Source organism: Tachyglossus aculeatus, chromosome 12 (assembly GCF_015852505.1).
Source record: "Tachyglossus aculeatus isolate mTacAcu1 chromosome 12, mTacAcu1.pri, whole genome shotgun sequence".
In the NCBI taxonomy this organism is placed as follows: Eukaryota; Metazoa; Chordata; class Mammalia; order Monotremata; family Tachyglossidae; genus Tachyglossus; species Tachyglossus aculeatus.
The window spans coordinates 3,121,438-3,135,899 of NC_052077.1; the positions used below are offsets into that span (position 1 = coordinate 3,121,438).

At 43.3% G+C, this 14,462-nt stretch overlaps 1 protein-coding gene across 2 annotated transcripts in view; it reads right to left on the reverse strand.

Annotated features, from left to right (window-relative positions):
• The window catches only part of TBCK (TBC1 domain containing kinase), a 242,687-nt gene that overhangs the window by 46,388 nt on the left and 181,837 nt on the right, over positions 1–14,462 (reverse strand). The window lies entirely within an intron of this gene.

Sequence of the window (14,462 nt, forward strand, 5' to 3'; positions counted from 1 at the left end):
AAACTAAAGCACAGAGAAGTTGAGTGACTTGCCCAGGCTCACAATGCAAGCAAGTGGCAGAACTGGGAACCAACTTGCTCTATACAAATATACAGACAGTTGAATGGACAGGTGTCTCCAGAGAAGTGTATAGGATTTTTAAGAGGAATAAAAATAAAATAAACGAATTATGGTATTTCTTAAGCGCTTATGTGACAGGCACTGCACTAAGCGCTGGGGTGGACACACGCAAATCAGGTTGTACTCAGCCCCTATTCCACATGGGGCTCACAGTCTTAATCCCCATTTTACACATGAGGTTACTGAGGCACAGAGAAGTTAAGTGACTTGCCTAAAGCCACACAGCAGACAAGCGGCGGAGCCAGGATTAGAACCCATGACCTTCTGATTCCCAGGCCTGTGCTCTATCCAAGCCATACTAGTAGAGATCAATTTATTATTGACAAGACAATGGAACATCAGGGTTAAGAGCTAATTCATTTCAAGGAGGACCCAAAGTATTGAACAAAGAAAACTGTTACGCAGTTAAAGTAGGAGAGATTGCAAATGAAGACAAGTGGTTGGAGACTACAGATTTTTGAGCTAAGTGAAAATAGAAAAGAGCTAGAGTGAAGAACAAAGGATGAGGAGCTATTGAGTGCCAATCAATTAGTGGCATTTATTAGGCACTTGTGTGCAGAGCACTGTACGAAGCTCTTGGGAAAGTATTATTCGTTCATTTAATCGTATTTATTGAGCGCTTACTGTGTGCAGAGCACTGTATTAAATACTTGGGAAGTGCAAGTTGGCAACATATAGAGACGGTCCCTACCCAACAACGGGCTCACAGTCTAGAAGGGGGAGACAGACAAAACAAAACATGTGGACAGGTGTCAAGTTAACAGAACAAAAAGAATTAAAGCTAGATGTACATCATTAACAAAATACATAGAATATTAAATATGTACAAGTAAAATAGAGTAATAAATCTGTACAAACATATATACAGGTGCTGTGGGGAGGGGAAGGAGGAGAGGAAAAAGGGGGCTCAGTCTGGGAAGGCCTCTTGGAGGAGGTGAGCTCCCAGTAGGGCTTTGAAGGGAGGAAGAGATCTAGCTTGGTGGATGTGCGGAGGGAGGGCATTCCGGGCAGGGGGAGGACGTGGACCGGGGGTCGACGGTATTAGAAGTATTAGAATGAGGTATACCACCAATTGAAGTGGATTGTGTAGGATGTTTTAGATTGTGGTAATTTTGGGCATAAAAGGAGGAAAAGGAAACAGAGGAAAACATTGAGTCTAATGGAAAATCCTTCTGAAATTGAAGCCTAAAAAGAAATTACTGTAGGAAGGGTCAGGTGGTGTTAAAAGGACTATGAGTCTAAGAGGACTATTGACATGAGGTGGAATGACCCTTCCAAGTGTCTCAGAAAGAGGATGGACAAACCTGGGTGGGGATAGAGAGGGAGAGAGAGATTGAGAGGGAGAGAGAGAGTATGTGTGTATGTTGTGTGTATGTGTCCTATGAGGACGACTCATGGGGGAAAAAGCTGGATGAAACAAGAATGTGCTTGTCATCCAGACTAATTCCATTTCTTTTTTCTACAACTTGGAAAAGGTCCTCATTCCCCTAGCCACCCTCCCCTCAACTACAAACTCACGTGCATACCCTTTAAACACCTGTTCTGTGTTCTTCCTGATTAGTAGCAAGACTTTCCCCTAAATGTAACATGCAGGTGCATTTCAATTAAGCAAATGCTCATCATAATAGCAAACTCTGGGAAGCTCAGAGGAGTTGTAAGGTAGAGTGAAAAAAAGAACATCAAAAATGCCAACAATCTCCCATTCAGATCAAGGAAAAGAAAGGCTCTGATAGAGTGTTGGGAATAAGATCAGAGGGAACAGCTGGCTATCATGTGAGGCATAAATAAATGAAATGATTCAAGTTTAGGAAAGAGTAACACAAGGAGAAAATAAAAGCTTCATTATGAAGATGTACATAAATGAAATGGGTAATTGGGGAAGATCTCACCTGTTTTGCCCTCCAATTATGTGTATAAATAAATATTTTGATACACTGTGTCTCTCTGGAAATACGAGGAACACTATAAGGACCTTCCCGACCAACTGAGGGGAATTTTTAACGCAGGCGTCCTTATGTAGTGAGAGACAAATCTCCAACATCACCATCAATGGGTTCTCATCCTCACTGCCCTCTTTAAAATGTTGGTCTATTTAGATCTAACTTACATTTTCCCATAAGGGGGGGGTAGGGTTTCTTAAGATGTGATTAAAATGGATGCAAATATTTAACAGATAATTTGCACTTTTTTAAAAACAGTATTTGTTAAAGACTTATTATATGTCAAAGCGCTGGGGTCAGTACAAGTTAATCAGGTTGGACCCAATCCCTGTCCCACATGGGACTCACAATCTAAGTAGGAGGGAACCCATTCTTCACATTCAGTCTTGAAAGATAATCAGGGTTTTGAGGTATTCAAAAGACTTGCTTTCAACCCCTTGGTGGGTTCTGGCCAAGCTAGATTCCCAGACCTGTTTATCTGACCCTGTCCCAAAATTACAGATAGGTTCCAATGTCTACTAAGACACACTGTGTCTTTTCCCCATTTCATTTTTTTGTTATTGTAGCTTCTTATTTCAACTAATTCCTCTCTCCCAAAGCCAGCCAAATAATGGTCATTTGGTGTCGCAAAGCCCGCTATTTCTCCTTTCCCTTTGTGGGGGATGAAGGCAATTCAGAGAGCACAAGCCTAGGAGTCAGCTGGTCATGGGTTCTGATCCCAGCTTCGCCACTCGTCTGCTGTGTGACCTTGAGCAAGTCACTTAACTTCTCTGTGCCTCAGTTGCCTCATCTGTAAAATGGGGATTAAGACTGTGAGCCCCACATGGGAAGGGGACTGTGTCCAACCCAATTATCTTCTATCTACCCCAGAGCTTAAAATAGTGCTTGGCACATCATAAGCACTTAATATATACCATTATTATTATAATTATTCTCTAAAAAGTATCATAAAGAAACAGCAGCTCTGTCTTGGGCTACACCATAACAGTTTCACTTCAATTATTTATGTCTAACATCATATTAACCAGACCTTGCATTTCTCATGGTAAATATTTCAAATCTAGCAATCAAATAGGCTCTAACAACACCCCTCATTATCCTAAAATTGCACTGAGAAGCAGTGTGGCTTAGTGGAAAGAGCCCGAGCTTGGGAGTCAGAGGTCGTGGGTTCTAATCCCGGCTCCGCCACTTGTCAGCTGTGTGACTTTGGACGAATCACAACTTTTCTGTGCCTCAGTTACCTCATCTGTAAAATGGGGACTAAGACAGTGAGCCCCACGTGGGACAGCCTGATCACCTTGTATCTCCCCCAGCACTTAGTACAGGGCTCTGCACACAGTAGGGGCTCAATAAATCTGATTGAGTGAACAGTAAGCACTTAACAAATAGCCTCATTATTACTATCCACTCCCCTGGCTTTAACACCCACCTCTATGCAGATGACCCCCAAATCTATCTTGTTAGCCCTCATCTCTCATCTCCTCTACGATCACATCTGTGATGGCCAACTGACAACTCAAACTCAATCTGCCAGGAACTGAACTCATATTCCCTCCCAAAGGCCCTCGTCTTGACAATTCTCCCATCACAGTTGATGACACCACCACCGTTCTTATCTCTGAAGCCCCCTTCTAGACTGGGAGCCCGTTGTTGGGTAGGGACCGTCTCTATATGTTGCCGACTTGTACTTCCCAAGTGCTTAGTACAGTGCTCTGCACACAGTAAGCGCTCAATAAATACGAGTGAATGATGATGGGATTATCCTTGACTCCTTCCTCTCTTTTCAATTCCCACAGTCCGCCTACTGCCAAATGTTGTTGCTTCTTCCTCCTCAACGATTTCGGGATCTGCTTCTGCCTCTTCATCCAAACAGAGAAGAACTGGTCATCTCCGGATTTGACTCCTGAATGGGTCTCCTCACTCCTCTGGGCTCCCAGCCTTTGCCCCTTCTCCAATCCACAACTCATTCTGCTGCCCTGGAATATTTTTCATTCATTCATTCAATCGTATTTATTCAGCGCTTACTGTGTGCAGAGCACTGTACTAAGCACTTGAGAAGTACAAGTCGGCAACATATAGAGACGGTCCCTACCCAACAACGGGCTCACAGTCTAGAAGGGTGAGACAGACAACAAAACATGTGGACAGGTGTCAAGTCATCACAATAAATAGAAATAAAGCTAGACGCACATCACTGGAGTGGAGAGGAGTGAATAGCCAAATAGCATGGGTGGGCTGATATTTTTCTAAAATGTCATTCTGCACAGGGCTCCCTTCTCCTCAAAAACCTTCTATGGTTACCCATTCCTCTCTGCGTCATGTGGAAACTCCTGACCATTGGCTTTAAACTTCTCCATCAGTCCTCTCCCGGCTCCTTATCCACTCTATATTCCCACTATCCCACAGTTTGCACTCCTTGCCCCTGATGGTAACTGAATACCTGGTGCCTCTTTCTGATCTCTCTTGCCTCCGACTCCTTGCTTACTACCTTCCTCCCGTTTAGAACATCCTCTCCCTATCTACAGAGCCCTTCTGAAACCACACCTCTCCGAGAAGCAGCATGGCTCAGTGCAAAAAGCACAGGCTTTGGGGAGTCAGAGGTCATGGGTTCTAATCCCGGCTCTGCCACTTGTCAGCTGTGTGACCTTGGGCAAGTCTCTTCACTACTCTGTGCCTCAGTTACATCATCTGTAAAACGGGGATTAATACTGTGAGCCCCACATAGGACAACCTGATCACCTTGTATCCCCCCAGGGCTTAGGACAGTGCTTCACACATTCATTCATTCAATCGTATTTATTGAGTGCTTACTGTGTGCAGAGCACTGTACTAAGCGCTTGACATAGTAAGTGCTCAATAAATACCATTATTATTTCCTGATTAGTCTTTCTTCTCCCGAGGCTAACATCCCCTCAACTCCCATCTCAGCACTTCTGCTCTCAAAACCTCCTGTAATAACTATAATGATGGTATTGTTAAGTGCTTACTATGTGCCGGTCACTGGGGTGGATACAAGCAAATCGGACTGGACACAGTCCCTGTCCCATGTGAGGCTCACAATCTCACTCCCCATTTTACAGATGAGGGAACTGAGGCCCAGTGAAGTGACTTGCCCAAGGTCACACAGCAGTCAGGTGTTGGAGCTGGGAATAAAACTCATAATCTTCCGACTCCAAGGCCCGTGTTCTAGCCACTAAATCATGCTGCTCCAGAAATACTGATCTTTTTTCATTATTGATTCCTTCACCAAGGCCAGGATATTTGTCTTCCACTCAATTGATTTTTTTTTAAAACTGTAATCATTAGGAGACACAAATTTTTATCTTTTTCAATGCGACCTAGGGCAGGGTTGGACAAACTTAAGAAGAATCTACATTTTGCTCTTGGCCTATCTTCCCAGGACTCACCGTGTTTTTTTCTTCAGCCTTGATTACTGCATCAAGCTCCTTACTGATCCCCCAGTCTTCATTCCACACTTTACTATGCAACCTTCATCATTTCTCTGAACTGTTGCTCAACACCTCTCTGGCTATTTGTCAAAAACCTCAAATGGTCGCCCCTTCCTCTCTACATGAAGGAGACGCTCCTTACCTTGGGCTTTCAGGCATTCACTCAGCTCTCTTCCTCCTACTTATCCACTATCTTCTCCCACTCCAGCCAGCCTGCACTCTTTGTTTCTCTCTAGCTGATCTCCTAATTAAGCCTCATTCTTATATCTTCCACAGCTGGCCTCTGCTCACATTCCCCTCACCTGGAACTCCCTCTCCCTTCATAATTGATAGGCTACAGTTCTCTCCCTGTTCAAAAGCCTTGTGAACTACCAACTCTGTACTGTACTCTCCCAAATGCTTCTTCTTGACTGTGAGCCCGCTGTTGGGTAGGGACCGTCTCTATATGTTGCCAACTTGTACTTCCCAAGCACTTAGTACAGTGCCCTGCAAACAGTAAGCGCTCAATAAATACGATTGAATGAATGAATACAGTGCTCTGCACATAGTAAGTGTTACTAAATATCATAGTATCTCCAGGAGGCCTCTCCCTACTAATTTTTCATTTCCTCTGCTCACACCTCCCTACTGTCTGTTCTGCACATCACACCACCTAAGCACTTACGTAGGCAGCGCTTAGTACAGTGCCTGGCACATAGGAAGCACTTAAACAGCGTGGTCTAATGGACTGGACACGGACCTGAGAATCAGAAGGATCTGAATTCTAATTCCGCCTCTGGCACTTGTGCGCTGTGTGCCCATGGGCAAGTCACTTAACTTCTCTGTGCCTCAGTTACCTCAACTGTAAAATGGGGACTAAGATTGTGAGCCCCATATAGGGCAGGGACTGAGTCCACCCTGATTTGCCTGTATCCACACCAGTGCTTAGAATAGTGGCTGCCACAAAGTAAGCGCTTAATAAATGCCACAAATATATAACATTATATATTTAACATAATATTATAACTATAACTATATCTATATCTACCTATCTATCCATATATATTACAGAGTCGGTAGACATATTCCCTGATTACAGGGAGTTTATAGTCTAGAGGGAATTCTAACTGTTGTACTCTGTTCTCTCCCACAGTGAAAATAGTGAGCTAGTACTATTTAAATTGTAATCAACTAATATAGAAAGTCATATTTATTTAAGATTTCAAACCCCTGGTTTGTGGGTTTAACAGTATGAGTCTACTATTTCACTCTTGGCTTAATATAATAATAATAATAATGATGGCATTTGTTAAGCGCTTACTATGTGCAAAGCACTGTTCTAAGCACTGGGGGGATACAAGGTGATTCTACTCTATTTTATTTTGTTAATATGTTTTGTTTTGTTCTCTGTCTCCCCCTTCTAGACTGTGAGCCCACTGTTGGGTAGGGACCGTCTCTATATGTTGCCAACTTGTACTTCCCAAGTGCTTAGTACAGTGCTCTGCACACAGTAAGCGCTCAATACGATTGAATGAATGAAAATGTCCCACATGGGGCTCACAGTCTTAATCCCCATTTTCCAGATGAGGGAACTGAGGCCTAGAGAAGTGAAGTGACTTGCCCAAAGTCACATAGCTGACAAGTGGCGGAGCCGGGATTAGAACCCATGACCTCTGGCTTCTAAGCCCATGCTCTTTCCACTGAGCCATGCTGCTTCTGAACAATCAAAAATCCAAAACAAAAAGGTTAAGAATTGGCAAACAACTTCCAGGCAATAATGTTTTTTCTTAATTCAGTATTTTAAATATTCCAATGACTGCAACATCAAATGGAAATCTAATCCTGCCACAATCCTACTGTGGATTATTGTGAATAAGGAAAACTGACTGATTAAATCAGACAGAAGGGTTTTGGCAGGCTTATTCTCTGGGATCTTTAATGACCCTTGGTGCACTGTGCAATTACCTGAATGCATTTATCAAGCGTTACTGGGGATATCATCCCAAATCAACCATTTAAAAAATGCCTTACTGAGAACAGTGGAATACCTGTTCTAATGTAAAGTGGAACGATAGGCTCTGTGGGTTTTCATTTAACTGAAACTGCAATGATGCTATAAATTATAACCAGAAAATCACATATAATTAAGAATTAAGAACCCAAGTGATATAGTCTAGTAAGACGGTGCCAGCTTCTTCAAAGAGAGAAATTCAAATTACTAGATTTCATCATTAGAAAACATTGTTGTGTCTCCAGCTAATTACGGCATTCCAGACCCTTTGTTAGTCTCAGTCACGCTGACCTTTACATTGTTTGGTTCTTTAGCCCATCTTTGATGACTAAAACAATAAGAGCCAGAATTTTTTTTAATAGGACTCCAAAGTGAGTTTTTGAACTCACTCATCAAATAATAAACTTGTCTTCCTTCCCATTTCTCATAATATCTTCACCCAGCAAGAATGCCATTAGGAATTATGGATCTCAGATAAAAGTCGGTATTGAAAAGGCTGGCTTGAAATGATAGTTTCTGAATCTCAGCAGGTAGGGGCAAGGTTGGACTAGTCTGTACCCAAGTTTGTACAAAGAACAATGCGGTTAAATCAAAAAAGAGGTAGACGGCAGCCTTACCATTATTTTCGTCTCCTATTTAAAACTCCAGGTCTGTTTTGAATGGCAAAAGGTTGCTTTAATTTATATTTTTAATCTGTGAATACATCTGGAGAACCATTTCACATGTGAGTATTCAAATATCTAATTTATCTATCAAGAGATGGTATTTTCTATACCAGAAAGCAGAAAAGCGGCATGGCCTAGTGAAAAGAGCACAGGCCTGGGAATCAGAGGATCTGGGTTCTAATCCTGCCTCCTCCACTTTCCTGCAATGTGACCTTGGGCTAGTTACTTAACTTCTAAGGGCCTCAATTTCCTTGTCTGTAAAAAAATGGGAACTCAGTACCTGTCTTCCTTCCTAAACTATGAGACCCACATGGGACAGGGACTATGTCTGACCAGTTTAACGTATATCTACCCCAGTGTTTAGAACAGTGCTTGATACATAGTAAGTGCTTAACAAATACTATTATCATTATATATATAATATATATACACAAATATATAAAACATACCTATATATAAAATATATTCTATCACATTATTATTTTATATGATTATTATGTCACATATTACTTAGTATATATTAGGTATATAATATATAAAATAAAAAATGAACAACCTAATTTGCTTGTATCTATCCCAGAGCTTAGTATAGTGTCTGACACATAGTAAGCACTCAACAAATACCATCATTTTATATATACTTTTACCATCTAAGAAACTGGCCAAGCTGGATACTTAACTGGGGGAAAGCTCTGCTCTTATCTCACTGAAGAAGAGCAGTGCATGGCACATAGTAAGTGCTAACAAATGCCATCATTATTCTTCTTCTTCGTTTACAAGTCATCCACTATTTGTCTAATTTTCCTTAGGGTGCAGGTATCACGGAAGCAAATTAAAATAGTGAAGAACTAATGAACCCAGACCAGGTACATGAACCATAACTTGCAGAGGAAAAGGCAGTCTGCTCTCTAAATAAATGAAATGGGTGAGAATCCTCTAGAGAGAATAAGTTCCTAGAAAGTAGGGATTGGGCTTTATTGACTCTACATAGTTCATGAACAATGGAGTTCTAGAATGCAGTCAATTTCCTAGCATCAAAACTAAATCACTCTACCACAGTTACAATGGGTGAGACACATGAGAAGAACGAGTGTCAACAGGATACCCTAAGAACTGCTGTATGGAGAGCTGAAACTGGGAAACCCAAAGCAAAGAGGGTGGAGGAAATGTTTTAATGACTCAATAAGAATAAGAATTATTGTTGTCGTATTTGTTAAGTGCTTATTATGTGTCAAGCACGGTACTAAGTTCTGGTGAAGATACCTGGTAATCAGACTGGACACAGTCCCTGTTCAACACGGGGCTCACAGTCTAAGTAAGAAACAGAGAAAGGGTATTCCATTCCCATTTTACAGATGGAGAAACTGGGACACTGTGAAGTTGTGACTCGCCCAAGGTGACAAGACAAGAGGCCGAGCAAGGATTAGAACCCAAGTCTTCTTACTCCCAGGTCTGTGCTCTTTCCACTAGGCCATGCTGCTTCTCACAGCTACTCTTGTTGGGTCATGGGGAAGACGGCAGGATACCCGAACAACTGCCATTTGGACAGCTGAAAATGGCAACTCGAAAGCAAGGAGGGAAGAGGTATAATTTTGGGGACCCAAGAAAATAAAGCTTCAAACAATTCTGCATCCTGGCTGAAAACTGGGAGTCAACTGCAAACGCCATCAAGAAGGAAGTGGCTCTCAATGAGTAAAAGTTTAGAGGAAGCGAGAGACAAGGAGATTAAAAAAAACAATAGCACTGGAAATTGCAGACATTAAATATGACAACCCAGAGATGGCTTTTTTGTGGGCACTATGTGGCCATGACTGTTGGTCCTGTATCGTCTTTTCAGCCACACAAGCCCTCGGAGGTGAACTTACTAATAATTATGGCATTCGAAAGCGCTTATTATGTGCCAGGCACAGTACTAAGCGCTGGGGTGGGTACAAGCAAATTGGGCTGGACGTAGTCCCTGCTCCACATGGGGTTTACAGTCTCAATCCCCATTTTAAAGATGAGGTAACTGAGGCACAGAAAAGTAAAGCGACTTGCCCAAGGTCACACAGCAGACAAGTGGTGGGGCCGAATTAGAACCCATGACCCTCGGACTCCCAAGCCACTACGCCATTCTGCTTCATTGTCTGTGGGGTCTCTTGGAATAAGATAAGCTTATGTGTATATGCATGGATGTGTTTGTGTGTGTATCTCTCTCTAAAACACACACACACACACACACACACACACACACACACACACACACACATCCCAACAGAGAGCCACCAGTAATCCAGTAAACACCTCAACAGTGATAATGTGAGGGTGGTGGCCGTGATAATGATGCAGGCATCCTGGCAAAAAACATTCTAATTACAATCAAAAAAATTCCACAATGCCACCATCTGACACAGGCAGAGAAGACCACGGCCCTAGGATCAAACTGTTATTTCCCCAGTGACAAATTTCCTGCCATTTCCTACCAGAAGCCCTTGGGGATTGCCGAGGAAGAAGGGAAGGATGTTTCCATCATCCAGGCCTCTTGCTTCTCTCAGCATTTCTGTGAAGCACCATTTCACCTCTCTTCTCCAATACCTGCAAATACGGCCATCACATTCTACAGTTCCAACTTGGGGAATAGGCCTTCAAAGAATCCTCTTGTTTGGAACCCAAGCAGGAATCCCAGAAATCCAATCTTTGGGAGCGTCTCTCCACAAAAAGGCACCGACGACTCAGTCGCACATCCAAGCCGAAACTGACCTTGATGGAAGCTGCCCTGACTGCCGGGGGAAGACTTCCCGCCTCTCACTCAACGGATTCATCCTGCCTCTCATTCAACGGATTCATTAGCAAGTTGCCTGGAATGTATTTCGTGGACTCAGTGGAAAAACAGGACACAAGAACTGCCTCAGATCGATGCAGAGTGAAAGTCGTTTGCGTGGGAATAAAACCTGTCACCGACATAACCTTTTTCGTGATTGCTGGCATGGACACGCTAATGCTGTGTCAAAACATCCGTCTTAGTGTCTGCTCAGATTTGGTTTGTGTTCTACCCTGGTGGAGGATTACAGCTGCTACTAGCCCAGGTCAATCATGAAATAATAATAATAATGATAATGATGGTATTTATTAAGCACTTACTATGTGCTGTTACACTGTTCTATGCGCTGGGGAGGCTACAATGTGATCAGGTCGTCCCACGGGGGGCTCATAGTCTTAACCACCATTTTACAAATGAGGTCACTGAGGCACAGAGAAGTGAAGTGACTTGCCCAAAGTCACACAGCTGACAATTGGCGGAGCCGGGGTTTGAACCCATGACCTCTGACTCCAAAGCCCGGGCTCTTTCCACTGAGCCACGCTGCTTCTTCCAACCACATCAAAGGGGATACATTTCATCCACGTTGACAAGAGCGGCATATATTGTTTTTCTCTCTTCTTTCCATCCTGAATTTTACACTTCTTTCTCAATTGTTATTTCAAACTCCCCTTCAATTGTTTCTTCTTAGACATTTCTCAATTGGTTATTTATTTTACCACAAGAATTAGTGAAAAATGGCATGGATTCTGGGCTCCCTATCTCAAGAACACCATTTATCAAGGCTTTTTCAAGGAGAGAGCTAGGCACCTCTCCAAAACCCCACACTGAGAGAACTTTAAAGTCCTGTAGTAGGAAGGACCAGGGGGTCCTTCAAAATTCCCCCGAGACAAAAAGAATCCTCAATCTGCAATTTTAAGTTCTTCCGTTTTTCCTAAATTAGTTCCATACATAGGGTGGGGTATCAACAAATTGGTGTCCCAATGTTCTAGCCAAACAGATATTAACAAACATTCCCAACCCAAATCTACTCAAGGAAATAATGAAATAGGGCAGAAACAGCAGGTTTTAAGACCAGATAGAACCTGAAACTCAGTGGGGTCAGAACTGCATTGACAAACACGGCTTGCTAATTTGGGTTCTTGTCCTGGAATTAACGAACTATAATAAAACTCCCTTGTTTAACTTTTAAAATCACCCCATCTAGTGTGTTTTCTTCTGTTGCGAACCCTCTCAACCCACCACAGAATAGTCCTCTGGAGTGCTGAATTAAATTACACCCCATTTTGGAACTGATAAACTGTGGGAAAGGAGGTTTGTTTAAGATGATAAAAATCTTGCCAACTTCCAGGGTGGAGGTGTTTTGTTTTAAATAATAACATTTGGGGAGAGGGAAGTTACAACAGAGCTTTGATGGGAAAATGACCTGATCGGCTTTCACTCCATGCCAATCGAGGGTGTATTTCCCAGTTCCCTTTACCTCCATCTGCATCCATCATACAAGAGACCCAGTTCTCAAACTTTAGTGTGTCTCATTCTCTTTCACCTTCTCTTCTTCACCTGTACTTCATTCCCTCTTCCTCCAACCCTGCACTTTCTCAACTAGCATGGTTTTTTCCACTGATTATCCCCCTTCTACTTACTGATTTTCTTCCCTCTTCCCCCTTTTATCTTTTTTGTTCTTCTCTCGCCAACAGAGGCACCAAGTTTTCCTCTTGAGATTTTTTGCTCCTTGCTCTGCTCATCCACGACTCCTGCTCGGCTCTGACTGACCCTCGACTTCCCACACCCCGTGGGCCAGTTCAGATCACATTCACACTACATCAGAGGCCCTTTCCTACTGGTGGAAGACAGAGTTTGGAAGTGCAGGGATTTTTTTTTAAAATAGCATTTATTACACGCTTACTATGAACCAGGTACTGTACTAAATGCTGGGACAGATAAAAGCTCATCAGGATGGACACAGTCCCAATCCCAGCCTGGGGCTCACAGTCTTAAACCCTATTTTACAGATGAGGTAACTGAGGCACAGAGAAGTGAAGTGACTTGCAGAGGGTCACACAGCAGACAAGAGGCGGAGCCGGGATTGGAACCCAGATCCACAGGTCTGTGCTCTATCCATTAGGATATGCTGCTTCTCTACCCTTACCTCACTTCCCTTTCCTACTACTCCTGTTTCTTGAACGAAGCCCTGAATGAAGACCGAGTGAAAAAGTGAAATTATGCACAAGGCTTGGGAAGGATGTAGTGGTTGTTAGGGAAGTAGCGTGGCCTAGTGGAAAAAGGACAGGCCAGGAAATCAGGGGACCTGAGTTCTAATCCTCACTCCACTGCCTGCTCGCGGTGTGACCTTGGACAAAGCACTTCACTTCTCTGTGCTTTAGTTTCTTCATTTGTTAAATGGGGAATAAATACTTGTTCTCCCCCCAATTTAGACTGAGCTAATAATAATAACAATAATAACTATGGTATTTTTTTAATGGCATTTATTAAGCGCTTACTATGTGCAGAGCACTGTTCTAAGCACTGAGCACTGTTCTAAGCGGTATTTGTTAAGTGTTTACTGTGTGCCAGGCACTGTACTAAGCGCTGGGGTGGATACTATGAGAAGCAGCGTGGCTCGGTGGAAAGAGCACGGGCTTTGGAGTCAGAGGTCATGGGTTCAAATGCCGGCTCCGCCAACTGTCAGCTGTGTGACTTTGGGCAAGTCACTTCACTTCCCTCATCTGTAAAATGGGGATTAAAACTGTGAGCCCCCCGTGGGACAACCTAATCACCTTGTAACCTCCCCAGTGCTTAGAACAGTGCTTTGCACATAGTAAGCGCTTAACAAATGCCATCATTATTATTATTACGAGCAAATCGCGTTAGGGCTCACCTAGGGCTCAGTCTCAATCCCCATTTTACAGATAACTGAGGCCCAAAGAAGCAAAATGACTTTCTCAAGGTCACACAGTGGACAAGTGGAGATTAGAACCCACAACCCAGTGACTTCCCAGGCCCATGCTCTATCTACACGCCATGCTGAGCTCCGAGTGAGCTAGGAACTGTGTCCAATCTGCTTATATTATCTCCACTGTAACTACTGCTTCTGCTCCTCCAGGACCACCCTGCCTCCTGTCTCCTCCAACTTCACTCTGCTGCCAGGATCATTTTTCCAGAAAAAGATTCAGTACACATCTCCCCACTCCTCAAGAACCTCCAGTAGTTGCCCATCACATCTGCAGAAACTTCTTATTTTCAGCTTTAAAGCATTCAGCCAGTTCGCGTCCCCTCCTACCTTACCTCAGTGATTTTCTACTCAGCCTAGCCTCCGTCTCACCTATCTCACCGCCGACCTCTCTCCCGTGGTCTCCCTCTTGCCTGGAACTCGCTCCCCTCTTCATACACGCTGAGAAGCAGCGTGGCTTGGTGGAAAGGGCCCGGGCTTTGGAGGCAGAGGTCATGGGTTCAAATCCCGGCTCCGCCAACTGTCTGCTGTGTGAATTTGGGCAAGTCACT